This window comes from Python bivittatus, unplaced genomic scaffold (assembly GCF_059951505.1).
Source record: "Python bivittatus isolate LINGU-HERP-01145 unplaced genomic scaffold, Pbiv_v1 ctg000960_np1212, whole genome shotgun sequence".
In the NCBI taxonomy this organism is placed as follows: domain Eukaryota; kingdom Metazoa; phylum Chordata; class Lepidosauria; order Squamata; family Pythonidae; genus Python; species Python bivittatus.
In genome coordinates this window covers 13,580,761-13,598,842 of record NW_028277124.1, presented here as the reverse complement: position 1 = coordinate 13,598,842, position 18,082 = coordinate 13,580,761, and the positions used below count along the sequence as shown (strand labels likewise).

Sequence of the window (18,082 nt, the reverse complement as noted above, 5' to 3'; positions counted from 1 at the left end):
ATAACACATCAAATGTAAAATGTCCATATGCTTTTAAATTAAAATAATAAACACCAGTTAGAGAAGTATCAATGGACAGTTTGTGTAAATTCCAGGAATCATCTACAGCAGAGTTAGGACGCCAAGACAAAGCGTGTGACAGCACGGGTGGCTTTCAGCTTCAGATAATATCTCTCTTTTTTCAAGTAATATAAAATACCTGCAGTTCCATCTACACATTCAATGCATCGGGACAGTCTAACCCACCCAGCTGTTCTTCACAGAGATCCAGGTTTCAGTGAGTTTGACAGATATTTGTAGCATCATTCTTTTAGATTGTCTAAGATATCACCACATGTTTTAGGCACATATTTTTGGGATCCTTCAGTCACTAAATGGTCATTCCCTATCGTGGTTTCACGAGGATGGTTTCCTCCATATCCCCTATCACCACCTTCAAGAATGAGAATTTCTTTGTCAATGTAATCTTCCTTCCCACTGCCCATCATAGCTTGTGTATATATTAAGTCATTCTCTGACAGATTAACAACCTCACTGAGGAAAGAAACATTTCCAAACCACTTTTGAGTGCAAAATTTTAATATTCTGCTCAGCAAACTGCTCTTCATAAAGAATTTCATCCATGTCATGTTCGACTAGTCACCCATCTGTTATAGGCCAGGTTCTAACAGTGGCACCACCTCTAACAAGGGCTGGCAATTATTCTATCCTGCGGATATTTCTGTGGGATAAAGCCTTGATTTTTTCTTCTCTCTTGTTTAGAAGCTGTTCTGTTTCTTATCCTCCTCCATTCAAATAACTGTAACTTTGTACATCAGCCCAAACCAAGCCATGAGGATAAACTCTCAGAGAGGCAAAGCTGATGCTATTATGGACACAGGTTGCTCAGTAACCTTGATTTTCCCAGGTGTGAATATGCTCTGCTTGAGGAAGATGGGCTGTAGACCTTTAAAAAGGGCTTTACAATCAGGTGTGGCACCAAGCACGAAGTCACAGGTACAGTGTAGCACTGCTGTTAGAGTGAGTTAAAGCCCTGTGCCATGTCTGGTAGAACGGCCTGCCTGATATCTAAAACTATTCATGGTGGAGAAATGTACAAATGGATTAAATTAAATTCCGAGACGCGTATGGCTGATTGCTTATGCTGCAGCCCTAATAGCAAAAAGAAGCTTGATTTTACCTGCCTGTTCCTCTCTAACCCTTTGATGCTGCTCATTGAGAACAATATTGCATTATGTTTAGAAGGTTTTGTGCTGGAGCGATTCGGAGGGAATCGTGTCTCTGTTTCCGCAAGAGGGCTGTTAATTGCTTCTGTGGCTCAGGTTGCACAACATATGTCCTTGCAGAGAAGTACCCATATGTCTGCGGAGTGTATCCTCACACTGCTGCTGCATAATGGAAAACAACAGACTTCTAATTAAAATGCATGGCCTATAGTATAATGGGGCATAAAAGAGACTATAACTGACAACGTCGTAGTTCTGCACTTGTCACAACTCTGGGTTAACAGAAAACAGGCTTTAAGAAAGCGTTTGGCAGAGAAGCAGAGGTTGTCTGGTGACAAGTGAGGGAATTAGTCCTTCCCCCACCCAAAATTAAGTTAGGGCGGTCTTAGGAAAGTCTTCCGTTTCAACATCAATGATTCAGCGATAGAGCTTTTGTTGTCAGAATCCCAGATAGTTGGCTGAAATAGTCTAAAATTAAAATCCTAACTTGCAGCTGACAATAAGACAGCATGATTTGGTTTCCAGGTTATCATAATGTTCACGGCCAGGTGTCATCCTGCGGTCTGTAAGTTTTTAGTTTAGTGTCAAGTGTGAAACCCAGAGAAGTGTGTCTCCAGGCACTTCAGGAAAAATATGTTCCATCAAGATACCGTGTTTTTTAAATAAGTTTAAACACTGATTTTTGTGAAAATGTATAACACTCTTTGAATGATATTCAAGCCATTTCTTTTTCTGATGTTGGCAAGCCCATCTGGAGAATTCAAGATACTAGATTGGTCTACAGATTCATATCTGATCAAGCTCTACTGGTTAATCGAAAAAGAGAGCATGCATATTCATCAGGTATGCAAATTAACCAGGCTTTGCTCTGTTCACCGTTGGAGGCAATCTTCATGAAAAATTAAAATTTGAACAAAAAGCGCCTGAGTAAAAGAAGTAGCATGTTCCAATTTTATAATGTTCAACCGAAACTAAATCCCACTGATTTCAATGGGATTTACTCTCATATAGTTGTTACATTAAGAATGTAACATTAGGCTTGGTCAGATATACCAAAAAGAAAGATCCAGAATGCTTTTTTTTTTTAGCAGTGAGTCCAGCTTTCTGCATTTCAAATGCAAGAGATATACTAATCAGTGGATGCAATGCTCTAGGTCAGTGTTTCTCAACCTCCGCAGCTTGAAGATGTGTGGACTTCAACTCCCAGGATTCCCCAGCCAGCACACGGCTCTAGGTGATCTATCTTTACCAATATTTCAAACTCAGCATGTGCAACCAACCAACTGAAAGTTTAACCCTCACTTTAAGTTGAAAGCCTCTTCCAGGACTGGCGGCTTGGGAGGGAGGGACAGCTTCCCTGGGGACCCAGCCTTATCCAATCAAGGCTTTGCACAGCCAATTTCAATTGCAAATAAGAACAATAGGAGTTAGGACACACTCTTTCCTCACTTCTCTCTAGCCATAGCACAAAATGTCCCAGCAGTCCTTGTCTTCTTCTTTCCCTGAGATTGTCTCCTACCCAATTTTTCACAGAGACCACCGTAAGTCATCCTTAGCTATGCAGGTGTTAAAACAGTGCATTCCCACATTATCCAACACCTTTTATCAGGTAGGCATTCCCACATTATCCAACACCTTTACCAGGTGCATAAAATCTATTACACTTCACTGCCCCTTACACCAGAGATGAAGTTAAGTGACCAATCACAGGTAGGATCAGAGTAGCATTGATTGGCCATTTCAGACTAAGGCAGGCATTTTCCCTCCCCTTCAGCCCCTAGTCAGACTTCTCAGCTGTCTTCTCCATAAAGAGCTGCATATATCAGGTCTGTGCTGAAGCTCTTTCCAAATTATGCTAAATTGTTCAGCAAGCAACAAGGTAAATGTTCTTAATTCCATGCCCTTAGCAGTTTAGCATAAGGTATAAATAGTGAAAGAATGGAAAGAATGGAAAAATTGCTTTCTGAACACACTACAATGGAATCGGGAAGTCAACTTTAATTATCTAGTGAAACTCATCCATTTCAAAGAATGGAAGAGGAGAGCTATCCTAAATCATCTCTCTTGGTGATGCTGATTCGTTTTCTGCTCTGTTCCTCTCCAGGGCCATGAGTGGCAGAAAACAGGGCTTGGCCAGTAAGCAAAACCAGTGGCATCAACCAATAACTTGGAGTCATGTATGTGAGATGGGCGGCTATATAAATTGTATGAATGAATGAATGAATGAATGAATGAATGAATGAATGAACGAACGAGTGAGTGAATGAATGAATGAATGAATGAATGAATGAATGAATGAATGAATGAATTTGCTTTTCTCAGGCTGCATATGTAAAATCAGGACAGCTGATTTCAGAGATAGGTTTCTGCTGGTTCAGTGATGGATAGAGACAGCTTCAACCCTTTGGGGGGGGGAGCCCCCAAAGCAGAGTATTCTACAATCAATGTTCTCCCAGTCTACCCAGCAGAAAATTTAAAAAGAGAAAACATGTATGAATTGGGCTTTTTCTCCTTCAGTTGTACTGAGCCCACGGGCACTATTCAAGTGAAAATTAAAATGGGGGATTCTGAGTCTAAGAAGAACTTCTATATTTCTGCCTGGGAGATGCTTAATGTCTCCTTTTGAATAGTATAGCTGAACTGTTGAAAAGCAGAAGCATACGTTATTCAGGGTTTTTCCTTTAGCCACCAGTTAAACATGGGAAGGTCTTCTGAATTAATGACTGGGATATTTATCAGGCAAACTGTATTGTATGCACAGTAAGAGAAGCACATATAAAGGAACACACTCATTTTCAGGATCTATCTCAGATTAGAACAGCAAAAAAAAGAAGAAGAATAAAGAATTGCAAGCTTTTATAACCCTTCTGCTATTAAACATAGACATATGCCATCAAACTATCTCAAATTATAGTAGTTTTGATCAGCGTTATGCTACAATTTTTAAAGGTTTCTACATACCTACAAAATATATTGCTCAAGAAAGTGAGTCAAATCACCTAAGACATGTCAAAAATGCCTATGAGCAACAAATTAGGTAGAAAATATAATTCAACCTTTCCAAATGCCTTCCTTATACTATTTTGCATTATTTGATTATATTGGACCCAGATGACCAAAGATAATTTGGGACTGAAAAGTGCTGCGACTTTAAAATAAGACTGAAGATCTTTAAAAGGAATCTCTTCATCTTCTGCCTTTAATTTAAATTGGGATATTGTGCAGCACTGTCTTGCACTGCAATAGTTCACATGAAAGATATGTGAGGAAGCTCCAAATTATGTAACAAGGACTAAAGCACTTTTTTTTTTCACTAAGCAAGTCACCAAAGTGAGTCCACTGTAGAGCAATTTCCAGGGTTGAATTTTTGTTTTTCTTTTAAAGATAGAAACACAGTCGGAGACCTCAGAGTTAAACAAATGGACTTCAAAGGTTTTGCAGATACTTGGGAAATGTGAGGTGTGACATGATTCCAAAGATCTCAGGTACAGCAGAATAAGCAGTCCAACATGATTCCTGGAAATTGGAAAGATGGGTTCAGAGACCCAACTGCATGAAAAAAGAATAATATTGATTATTATTCATACCATACATCAACAGTGTGGGGCATGTTGAATATAACAATCTCATTGCAAGCACTATCAATTCATTTTTACTGGGTTTTGGTTCCTTCTCATCCACTCCCTCTGAAATGAAAAAGCTTCCCAGAATTCAGACAATTCTACCTTACATTAGATAAGGCAAAGGAAGGGCACTTGATAAAGGCTTGGGGTCAATTATCAGATAACATTAACTTCCAAAAGTCTTACTCCAATTTGTTATCTTCTAAAAAACTAACCAGCCCTCCAGCTTTAGCCAGATAAGCCCACAATCTCATTTCAACTTCAGCTTTCTTCAAAGGATTGTTTTAAAAGTGTAGCTTTATCTGACAAAAGGAGAGATGGATTTTTATAGAATATTAGAATATCTAGGAACTCTGTCTCCTTCCTCAATGCTGTTGGATCTTTTATCTTTCACTGTGGCAAAAATCAATAGGAATAGCTCACAATTATCCTTCCCCCCCACCCCCCAGCTTTAGACAGCCTTGTGCACATGTATGATCAACGCCTTCCCTTCTTAACATATTGCAAGCTTTTAACATGCACTTTCAAAATAGGAAGAATTTTTGATAGGATAAATATAAATAAATAGATAGTAAACTCCAAGCTACCTTTTGACTAGATACAGGAGGGAAATTTAATCTTTCAGATTTTAATCTTGTTCTCTGTCTGCCACAGATCCAGGGCAAAGACCCTCCCATATTTGGATCTGGAGTGAAAGGAAAACTCCCATTAGAAAGTTGCAGGTTCAGGAAGCAGGATTGTGGCCCTGTAAGAAAACCCTGTATCTGGGATTTTGAATAAGGTAGGGTAAGTATGCAAAGCATGATTCTTTCTAACTGCTTTGCCAGCAGAGAATATAGACTTGAGTGCCCTGGGAAATGCAGGGTTAATCATATGCTCCACTCTGGCACTTCTGAGCAGCAGGCTCAGAATGGAGCATTTGCCAACATTTTGAGTTACTGCCCAACTGCCTCTTTCCACTGGGGATTTTTTATTTTGATTTCTTTCTTTTCTTTTTTTGCACCCCCCAGCCCTTTTTCAAAGCAGTCTTTCTTTGACCAGCTTCTCCTGCCACACCAACTTTGACCCCTTTGTATTCACTTTTCAGAGTCACCCTACAGATGGGCAGGCGACAGACAGAGTCCTCAAAACAAGGTAGCAGAAATCAGTTTAACAAGGGTGATCATAGTAACAACAATACAATCAAATTTCATAAACCAGCATGCTTATCGAGATTGTTTATCTATGCATTGATCAGAGCTAATAGTAATGGGGATGGCACAGAATTTTACAACTTTCCTGGAAATATTGCAAGACTGAGCCTGTAATAATCTCTGATGGGGGCCAGCCCAACCATCTGCATTAATAAGGGGACAAATTAACTCTGCGTGCAGGGTAGGGTACAAAAGGTATCTTAATAGACCAGGGGCAACTGCCTCCAAGTGCATCCATGTCAAGGTTCATATTAAGTTTACGCTCTGTGAACTTCAGGAGTAGGGGACTAAACCTTTGCCACATGAGCATCTTTCTATGAGGAGCTGGGACAATGCAAAAATGTTCAGGCATGATGTAAAACACACGACCTCTACAGAGTTTAGAGCTGCCACCTTCCAATTCTCAATCAAGCCTTCCCTGCTTCAACTTATATAATTTATTTCCAATTTTCTGTTGGGTTGGAAAGAAGAAGAATATAGTTGAAGTGCAAAGAAAGACTTAATGCCCTATGTTTGGCCCTAAGTTTCATCACACAGTGACAAAGCAATATGAAACTAATCCTTGATCCCTGAAGTGAACTTCTTGAGAGGGTAGGAGAGAAGATGCCTAAAGGGAGGGGGAGGGGGACAAATGATGTGATTTTGTATGTGTGTGTGTGCCTGTATATACAAAATCTTCAGTTCATATGTGTGTGAGAATTTGGAGAAAGTATAATAGCTTATTTCACATATTTAATAGGCTATTAGCTATACATTTCTTCAAACTGTCCAATGTTATTTCTAAAGATATTTGGGGCAACATACCTGAATGTGGTACATTTCACTGCTGTTGGAACTAACTGAACATACACTTAAGAGGGAAGGAATACTCTAAGCTTTTGAGATTTGCCCGTGAATTCATTTTGTTACTTTTTCAAAGTTACTTTTTCAAACATGATTGAAAGGTAATGGGTATACCTGGAAAAGAGTTAGCAGTACAGGAAGATGTATCATAAGATTGGGCTCAGTGAAGCTGATTTGATTGATCACCATCTTACTGCCTCAGAAATGGGTTCCAAATCAAGGGCATCTGCCAGGGGGGCTTTGTCAAAAAAGTCAAGACAGTGTCTGCAATGGCAGGTTCAAACTGTATATGCACAAGAGGAAGGATTTTGATCATGCCATTGCAGCCGTTTTGCCATGTAGAAGATGAACCTGAACTGCAGAATGGAACAGTAAATTAACTACAGCACTATCATTTGCTGCCTGTGCACATGGAAGACATAATCATGGTCTGTAGTACTTGCATTTCAGCTTACAGGTCCATTATTTTCATTTTCCTGTAACACAGAGATTCTCTCTCCAAGGAAAAATATTAGACACTCCTGTCTTTGAAAAAGCTCTTTTGCCATCCAATGTGATTTTCCTTCATTTGTCATTGACACCTTGGACCCTAATCTACTTATTGACATTGACAAATGCCAATTAATGCCAAGATTAACCATGGCAATAATTACAGTTTGGGGTCAATCACGTTACATCTGAGCAGGGTCCTTGAATCAATAATGGCAAGCCTGCAGTGATGTTATCATATCTGCAGAGGAGCTAGTCACCTGGTTACATGTGGTCCATCAGACAAGGTGCAGCACTAAAATGAGACACTGTAAATTGCATGCCCACATTTGACAAACTCTTTTTAAAATGTTACACATCCGCAGTTTCCCAGTTAACGATTCAGCCACCACTCATAGCCAATTTTTTCCCTTTATGTTACGTTCCTTGCTCAGGCTAAGTACAACCAGTGCCTGACGTAACAGGACCTACTTTGAACTTCCAATTATCTTCATCTCCATGATTACAGATTTGGGAGAATACAGCTGGAAAATATGTAGAAAACAGACCCCCTTGGACCTCTGTAAATATTTCTTTGAACCTAGGTTTCACCATAATGTATGTGCAGTGTTCTCTGTGCATTTGAAAGGCTTTCCAAATGCATTTAAATTTTCCTGTATCATTTATATTAAGTCCAAGTGGTACTACAGCTCTTGGAACAGCATCATGGCATCTGTTTATAAAATAACTCTCCACAGGAACCGAAGGAGGCGGTGATTTCTGTTTACTTTAACAGAAGAACAGATGAATAGATTTCTTAATCCCTTAGGCCTTTAAGCATGTAGTCCTGCAAAATACCAGCTACAGGTTTAAAAAGAAATTGTGTTAGTCCCTAGCTAATACGTTAGCAGGGCAAAGTGATCTATCTGCAGAATAAAATATCTGAATAGATGCTATTCATTTCCAGGGGGGCTTTATATCTTCACGTCCGTTCTAAAACATTTTGGCTATTTCTTGAAGATTTGTAACTCTTCGGCCTTTGTGGATTAGCCATGATCTACATCAATGGAGCATTTCACTGCAATGTAGCAAAGCCACTTTGGAGGTGAATCACCCTATCATGACACAGAGAGAGCCACTGGGGATCTGATATACCGATATACTAACTGCAAGAAAGCGGTAAAGATATTACTGAGTTAAAGTTGACTTCTAATGCCCCAGTCGTACCCACTCAGTACAGTTTGCCATTGTCTCACGGTATTATTTTGTTTTTACTCCAGGCACATAATTTGTTCTGGCCCCGTTCATCGGCTGATGCACTTGCCGCTGAAAAACTAAGTGAAGACTAAAAGAGGTTGTGCAATTCTGATCTACATTGTTGAGGCGGACACAAATGACTAATCTTTAATATCCCATTCAGTTCTCTTCAGTTATTATATTTACTGTGTTGTGCTAATTAATGAAATGCAAAATAAAATCTTGATTATATCAGAGAGCAAGAGCAAGAAAAAGAGAAAGAGAAGCAGGCAGACTATCAGAGAACACGTAGACCAAACTTTTTATCATATGGTAGTTCAATTAATTAATCAATCAATTTATATTTGTGACCACAAGTCATAACAACATTACATAGAATTGTAAAAAATGATAATATTAAGAAAAAGAGAAAGAAAGAAGAAAAATAAAGGCAGGGAAAGGAGTTGAATTAAGAGCCAATACTAAAATTAAAAGCTTAAACATTTTTTCTAACTTTAAAATGGCAAAGATAGCGATCTGATTACTAGCAGCTGGAATCACATCCACATGGAAGTAGTGTAGACATTCAGTGTCAGACCCTTTAAGTCTGTTTGTCATCAGGATTTCCCCCCTAATTTTATTATAGATAAGATGGTGGAGGAGGTACTGGACAATGTCTTCCACTTGGCCAATACTTCAAGAGCAGGGGACATTTACAAAGCATGCAGAGGATACCTGAAAGCAGACCTTCTTCAATGAAGCATCAGTAATGTTGACCAGATACTGGAAGATGCTTCTGTGTTTCTTATAATCATGGTACCAAGATGAAAACTTTGGAGACTGTACCCCAATAGCATCCCTAGAGGTGTCTTATTCAAAAAGTTTATCTCTTGTTTTTTTCACTGCTCCAGGAAAAAAAGCAGGGAGTACAATTTTAGAATTGGAGTTCATATAGTAGTTTACTATGGTGTGCTTGCAATCATCTGGATAAATCTTTATAATGTAATCAAGGTTATGGGACTTTATGGCTCCTTTGTTCTGAAATTTCTGCTCCAATGAGCATGCATGACCTCAAGAATAATCCACCTGGTGATCCCTTTCCATGCCTCTATTATCCTTCCATAAATGGTGGTAGTGCCACCATGTGAATTCATCTCATATGGCCTGGGTTCGAAATGGTCTCCCAGGGGTGTGCGGAGATGCCATAAAGCCAAAAAAATGGAAGAATCTATTAATAGATAAAATGTCCCTCTGACCCTGAGGATGTCATGTAGAAGCCTTTTCTAGTTCTAGAGAGAAAGAAAAGGTCCTCTTCTTGGCAGAAGTTAACAGCCAACAACTATTGGTCTGGTGCTGAAGTTATGAAGTTTAGTGCAGCCAGATTTGGGCTACAAAAATCCATATGAACACTCAATGGCAGAAAAGAGTTTGCTTTCTTTATCTCTTATCTCTGCATAGAATTGATAGCCCTAAGGAAGTTCATATCTGCTCTTCATGAATGTATATTATCCAGTTCTTTGCATTATTTCTCTGATTATCATTGGGATAAAGAATAGGCATGTGTTATCAAGAATCCAGTATCTCTATTGCTGTCCTTCTGTTTATACATACTGAAGCAGCAACCTTTCCATACCCAATGTATCAAAATGTTCAGGTTCTTCAGAAAATATGCATCCTCCAAGTTAATAAAAATCTGTCACCCGCACTTGAAAAAATCTTATTAATTCTCTGGTCTCTCTAATAAGGAACCTTGTTCTCCCAGATGTAAACACTTCTTCAAGAGCCATATGCTAACAGATGGTCACCCATCTGTACTGTAGTAATTGAAAAATACTTTGCTTATTTGTTAAAGTAAATATGAGAGTACCTTAATCATTATTCCTTCCCCGCCTCAAGAATTGAAACTGAACCAGAGATTTGAAAAGCTTTTCCCATCTATTTCCTCTATTGATGCTATACTCCAGGAAGGTTATCTTTAAAAGAAAATAACTTTTAAAAAAATGTTTCCTAGACTATCCACCTTAGATTATTCCCAGACACATGGTTGTGGAAATGTGGTAGGCATTTTTACTCTGTAACCTTAAATGGAATGATATTAACATTCTTTGTTGCTTTTCTTTTTGCATCATACAACTCTAAATAATCATCTTCATGTGGTTATTAGTAATCTGAAATGCAAATAATGTAACATTAACCCATAGTTAACCTCAGGCCAGATTCTTCACAGTCCAGGATGATGGCAATGGTTTTTTGTCTTGTGAATTTGTTATGTTGGTCATGGATTGAAATGGAAGATGCAGGTATATCTATATCCCTCATTTAAATTGATGTGTTCAGTCTGCTCAAGAAAACTTGAAATGCTAAATCAGCTGGGCTTGCTTTTGCATTCATAGAGTTCTCAGCAGCCCCCATCAAATTACGGATTTCGGTTAAACTGAAAGTTGGTAGCACAGATATATATGCATTGAGTGTTTTCAATGCAAGTTGCATTCTCATTCTCTATTTCTTGTCTACCTCTTCTGAATAGAGAGTAGATTTTTCAGATGTTGACCAGGGTGCACTGAATTACACAAAGGCTTCCAGATAAATAAGCTGCAAACTGATTTGAACTTTAAAGATTTGTATCAGCTCCTGGAATTGAGCCTGCTAATAATGAAGTTGATCTGCTCCATGCAGTAAGGCTGAGTCAGGAGTCTGGCCATTGTCTTTTTGCTTAAATGCACCGTTCTTATATTAAATATGTTTGGTTCCGATACGTAAGAATCTTTTCTCCCTAATGAAACATCAGAGCACCTTAAAGACCTATCTCAAATGCTTTCATGGATCATAGCCCATTTCATCAGATGCATTCTTCTGAGAGATAAAAATATTAAATCTTCTCGTGAATTCAAGCTCAGTTGTTTCATGCAGAAATTGGTTTTTGTAACCCTTTTCTCAAAGATAGCCATCTCGAGGTCTCCACCCTAACCCTTTACAGGTAGTTCTTGCTTAATGACCACAATTGGGACTGGAATTTAAGTCACTAAGCGATGTGGTTGTTAAGCAAATTATCATGTCACCGCTTCGCTTAGCGACCCCAATCCTGGTTGCCATTGTTAAGTAAATGCCCTGATGGTTAGGTGAAACAACTTCCTGCTGGCTTCCCCACTGACTTGATTGTGGGAAGCTGACAGGAAGTTGCAAACCCCAGGCACTGCTGGGTGGGGGAGGGAGCAAGGGGGTGCATAGGGGGGCATGGAAGAGTCGGTGAGGGTGCATAGGGTTGCAGTGTGAGTCGGGTGCGTGAAGGCCTCAGAACCACCTGGATTTTCAGCCCGAGTCCAGAGGGCCATGATCATGTGATCGTCATTTTCAATCTTCCATGCCAGCTTCCCCAGAAAGTCAACGGGGAAGCCAGCAGGAAAGGTTGCAAGCCACTGCTCTCTGTTGAGAGGATTCCATCTCAACTCTGGGGGCTGGCTGAAAAAGCTCCATGCCAAAATCCTCCTTGGATTTTGGCACAGAGCTTTTTCAGCCAGCCCCCAGGGACAAGAGGGAGCACTGCAAAGAAGGGGGGGAAAAGGCTGCTTTAAGCTTTTTTCCCCTTCTTTGCAATGCAAAGCCAGCCCTATAGGGCCCAGCAGCTAGGCCAGACATGCCTCGTCAGCAGCGGGAGCAAGAAGACAGTGATGAAGATCACTGGGGCAATGGAGCGCAGGGCAGCAGGGGCTCAAAAGGGCAGACATGGGGGGAGATAGGCAGGTTGGGGGAATTGAAGCACCCCTGCAGTCGTAAGGGCAGGGGGGCTGCCAAGAGCCCACATTTTGGTCACGTGACTGCAGAGGCTCTACAACAGTTATAATTTTGGGCACAGGTTGTAAGTCCTTTCGTTCAGCGCCATCGTAATTTCAAACAGCCACTGAATGAATGGTCATTAAGCAAGGACTACCTGTATTCCTTTCTTATTGAGGATAGTAAATAGCAGCATGGATGGAAGAACCTGTGCTGAAAACCCTGAAGAAAATACATGGAGAAAAATTCACTGCCAATCTGACCAGACACATACCAGAGTCCTTTATCAGCTGGAGCTGATTTTGTGGCAGTGGTACTAGCAACAAAACAGCCTTATTTCTCCATCGCTGTATGCTTCAGGGCTGATTTATGGAAATTCCCAAATGGTTCAGGCTCCTGGTTCAGTTGGAGAGCTGATAGAACCTTCAGTAGTCTGGTGGGACATGCTTGCAAAATACTCTGAGCATAACATTGTCTGCTGTCTTAGATTTTGTTCTTCAGGAAGTTCAGGACATTGTCTAAACAGAATTATTTGAAGATGACTTTCAGTTTCTAAATCTTGAAGATGTGGAACAATTAGGTAATAGAGTTCAGCCTTTCTCCTCTTTTGCTTGTTCATTGCCGTTTGTGGCTTATAACATCTTACATGATTAGGCAAAACATTCTCATTAAACTGAAAGTAGTCCCATCTTCTTTAAAAGATTTAGTAATGACACCACTTCTCAGAAAGGAAGGAAGGAAGGAAGGAAGGAAGGAAGGAAGGAAGGAAGGAAGGAAGGAAGGAAGGAAGGAAGGAGGGGGGAGGGAGGGAAAGAAAAGAAAAGAAAAGAAAAGAAAAGAAAAGAAAAGAAAAGAAAAGAAAAGAAAAGAAAAGAAAAGAAAAATAGTAGATACCAAAACTCTAATTAAGACTATTTGTCTGCAAGGCATTGAAGTGGGTCCTATCTGATCAGTTTTGAATCTTACCAATCCATTCAAAACAGGGTTTGGCTTAGTTTTTACCAGCAGTACTGCCTTGGTTATCCAACTGAATGACCTTTGCAAGAAGAAAACTTTTAAGTAGGCTTTTAAGTACCAGCTCTTTTTCTTTTAATTGTAATCTTAGAATTGCAACATGGTTGCTAATCAATTTTATAGCTGTTCTTCTAATCTCGGATGTTTAATTGTTTGTTTTTATTTGTTGTTTTATCAAGTTGAAATGGATTTTTAAACAGTTTTATTGTAAAGTGCTTTATGGTGACTAATTACATATTAGAAGTAACTCAAATAAAAATGCTCAAAGAGTTGTTTCTGATAAGAAGGTCACAAAATGCTCTGTGTCATTTTGGAATGTCAGCCAAGGATTAATCATTTTAAATTCCAGGATGCTAGATTCTATTTGAACCCCTCTTTCTAATGATAAGAGCAATTCAGCAGCTGGATCAATTGCCTACAGATGCTATAAGTTGGTCTGATACTAGAAGTATTCAAGCAAAGATAAACAATTACTTGTCTGGGATTTTTAAACTATATTCCTGCACTGAAATGGGGGCTGCATTCAAAAGTTTAAATGGTTTCTTCCAATTTTATGGGCATGTTCCTAAATCTACTATTTGAAAAAACAATGCCATGTTTCCTTTTATGAATCATATCTTAAATCATATCTTCTGTTAATCTAGAAAGGTTGTCTCTTGCTTATGCCATATAACCAGATCACCAAATTTCTAAAAAGTTCAAGATGTTTCTATTGCTGGCTGTAATTGAATGATGTTTGAAAGTTACAATCTGCTTGGGAACTTTACTAGACACTTCATTGAGTCCCACAGATTCAGCCTTTTTAAAAACAAAGAAAAATAGTATGCAGATGACTTTTGTCAGTTGCAACAGGTACCAGCTTGAGTTTCTAAACTCAGTTTTTAGGCAATTTTAGGCAGTTTGCAAGGTAAACTCTTCTATGGATACAAAACCCAATCTCCTCAAAGACTTAGATATAGCTTTTGGAACTCCAGCCAAACCTACTGCTAAATCATGGTGGCCACAAGCAATGTCAAAAGAATAAACAAGACCTTGGGGTTTCTGGGTGAGCAAGGAGAGTGAGTGATTTGCTGATAAAAGCAGGAGGAAGCCATGGCCAACACCTAGCTGAGAAATTTGACTTTGCTGGGTTGGAGGCAATCTAGAAGGTGGCCCTCTGGAGTAGGCAGAGGAGAGCCATTGTTGGGTAACTACAAGTTCTACCCCAAAAGAGAGAGAGAGAGAGAGAGAGAGAGAGAGAGAGAGAGAGAGAGATTTCAACAGGCTCAGGAAGATTCTACAAGTTCTCTACATTTGAAGGTACCAAATACCACAGGTACTAATATAAGCAAGGCTTGATTTAGTTGGGACTCTTCCTTCCCCCTGTCTCCTCTAATGATCTGCAGAAGAGTCTCTTCCTCCTTGGAAGATTTGCTGGGTGAGTAAGCAAGTAGATATTCCATTTGCTGAACTAAGCAGGAGGAATTAGCAGCAGCTCAGCCCTTAGCAAGTGAGGTCTAATGCCCAAGGCTTCACATCTTGAGTTTAAATTGGAAAAAGAATCAGGAAAGGGAGCTGCATGACACATAATACTGACTGATTGATTGTTTGATTGCTTGATTTCTGTCAACCCTTCCAAGGCATATCCCTTAAGGCTGCTTATGAAATATAAAAAATTAGAAAATGGAGCAAAAAATCCAAAACCAAACAGTGCTAAAACATTTGAAAACATTAGGCCTCTGAGAGCTGGTTGTATTTTGCTGTGTTAAGATGCTTTATGTCATGACACTTTCTGCTTTATTGAGGTATAGCCATGAGTCACTCTGTGTGGCTTCACAACCGTCACCGACACATCCAGGACTGGAAAAGGAAAAGGAAAACAGTGCTCCAGCTTTGCTTTGCTTCGTATAAATCAGAAGATGGGTTGTTTCACAAAGCCACGGGGGGGGGGGGGGGGGTAGGAGGGGAGTTGTTTGAAATAGGGTTGAAACTGAACATCCCTCTGAATTGTATGCAGTCCTCCAACTACCATTAGAATATGTAATTGGACCCTCAGTTGCCAAAGAAGGTGAAGAGTGTGTCAGAGCAGTTATCTAGAAGTGGAAGTAGAACATATGTTTGGCATTCCATACCCTTCTCAGCTCTGTCAATGGCCTGTTTGGGGTATGCCCTGGTCCCCAAGAGTTTTATCCCATGGTTCAGCCCTCCTGAAATCAAAGGGAAATGGGGGCCCTGTTTACATCCAATTATTTTGTTGGTAGGCATAAGCTATAGAAAGACCTGCTTTGATGTGACAAAGGGCCTAACATCTGGTATACAAACTCAGGCTGGTACTGCCGCAAACAGTGGGTTAGGGTAAAGGACACCTCTACTGAAGACAAATGATGTCAAGATCAAGATTACAGTAAGAAAGTAATTGTGGGGAGTGGAGTGGCAATGACAAAAGAAAGAACACTGAGATAGGTAATTCCAGGAATCCTTTATTATGGAATCACTGTCCGATGCTCATAAATTGGGGGCAGCTATGTTATCTTCCCCTTATAGCCTGCTTGTGTTTTTCCAATATTTCTCTACCTTTTTCTTTCCATAAAATCTCCATTAAGGAAGGAAATGTAGAATCGCTGCACATTGTCATTTGAAGGAGCTGTCATGTGGAAGTATCCTTTCTCTTAGCAAAATATTAAAGGCATACAAGACTACTGATCTGACAGGATTTCAGAAGAGTAGGGAGTAAAAGCAGAGCTTTAAATTTTAATTTTTGAAAAGGTGTCACTTTTGTTAAGGTGTGAGCTACAAAATTAGATCTAATGGCTTCCTGCTTCCTACAGCTGGGGACAACTCAGAGTTTATTTATTTGTTTGTTTGTTCATAGTACTTCTATCCTGCCACAATCAAATGAATCTTTGTGGCTTGTGGGCTATATAAACAAGAATTAAAATATCCATGATGAGGTTAAACCAATCAAAACCAGCCCCGGATTAAGCATTAAGCAAAATAAACACGTTGTTAGGGCATCAAGGGAAGGGGGGCACAACAGAGTTTTTCCCCCCAGCTACCAGGGCCATAACTCTTTCACTGTCCCACGCAGCTTTAGTTTTCAGCACTTACTGAGTCTTAATGTCTTGTCAGTTAAGCAATGGAAGGGCCAAGAGGCACCATTGTTGGGCTGTGCTTAGGGCATTAGTTGGCCTTAATCTAAGCCTGATCAAAACTGTCCTAGCCATTAAAACAATAACCACATTACTCCCCACATTAAAAACACAAGGACACAAAATGATCATAAATAAACAAGAAACAAAAGATATTGATTCAGGGAGCGTCTTCCAAGCTGGGCAACCTCTTCAGGATCAGGGGACACAACTCCTCCTCCCAACCTTCTTGAGGATCATGGGTCATTAAGTGAGGACCTCCTCACAACTTCCTGCCAGTTTCCAACCAGCAAAATCAACAGGGAAGCTGGCAGGAAGTCGCAAGTCCTGGGTGGCTTGTAATTAGGCCAGCGGGTGGATAAGAGGCTGCTGTGGCCTAATTACAAGGGGTGGGGCCAGGGATGGGGCCAAGGGTGGCTACTGCTGGGTAGGGGAGGGTGCTCAGGGGGCTGCCGCGGATGGGAGAGTGCTGCAGGTGTGTGTGTGCTATAGAGCACAAGGCTTTGTAGCTGGGCTCCTCAGGCAAAAAGCGACAGTAGTGTGAGCGACTTACGGGAGCATTCTTCTGTTTCAAGGTAGCAGACATAATTGCCAAGCAACAAATATAAATATAAAATATATAAAAGTAACAGAAGTTACTGAGTGACCTTATAAATATAAATGGGAGGAAGGAAGGAAGGAAGGAAGGAAGGAAGGAAGGAAGGAAGGAAGGAAGGAAGGAAGGAAGGAAGGAAGGAAGGAAGGAAGGAAGGAAGGAGGGAAGGAGGGAAGGAGGGAAGGAGGGAAGGAGGGAAGGAGGGAAGGACAGGCGGACTCAGGGTCATCCATTGAAACTAAATGTTAGGAAATTCAAGACTGTTCAAAAGAAGTATGTTTTTACCAGGGATATGCAAACCTGGTAAATCTTGGAACATTCTGTTTTTCTTTCAGACCATGAATCGCTTCCTGTTCCAAGAGATTTAATTCCACAAAACTGGAAATCATGGAACAATCTTGGCTTGGTTCAGAAGAAAAAAAAAAGTGACCCCAAATGTGCCATCACCAGAATGGTGAATTTTGCCTGTAACTAATTTTTACACACCACTTAATTAACTCCGAAATTTGCTGCCATCAGTTGACTGTTAAATTTAGCTGGTTTAAAAGGAGACTGGGGAAACTGACAATTGGACTATGATTGTTATCACTTGAAGCCTGGCACTGCATCCAGAATACAGCTTGCGTATATCAGTGGAATAGAGGAAATGCTGTCCCCATCCATGACTGTATGCTTCCTACATGGATCTGGCTAGTCACCGAATGCTGGACTAGATGGTCCTGTTGCCTAATCCAGAAGGGTTCTTCCTAAGTTTTGTTGTTGTTCAGTCGTTAAGTCGTGTCCGACTCTTCGTGACCCCATGAACCATATTGCGCCAGGCTTTCCTGTCCTTCACTGCCTCCCTGAGTTTGCTCAGTTTCATGCTCACTTCCTAAGTTATGTCGTTGCAATTAGGAAGAACCAACCGGAGAAGACACAGAATGCCAGAATGAGAGACGGGCCGTCAGCAAGAATGGTGTTCTGAAGAATGCCTGTGGGAATTCCT

The 18,082-nt window shown here is 40.2% G+C and overlaps 1 pseudogene; it reads right to left on the bottom strand.

Moving 5' to 3' along the window:
• Positions 1 to 257: 257 nt before the first annotated feature.
• LOC103056031 (spermine synthase pseudogene) lies at positions 258 to 2,776 on the bottom strand (annotated as a pseudogene).
• Positions 2,777 to 18,082: the final 15,306 nt, after the last annotated feature.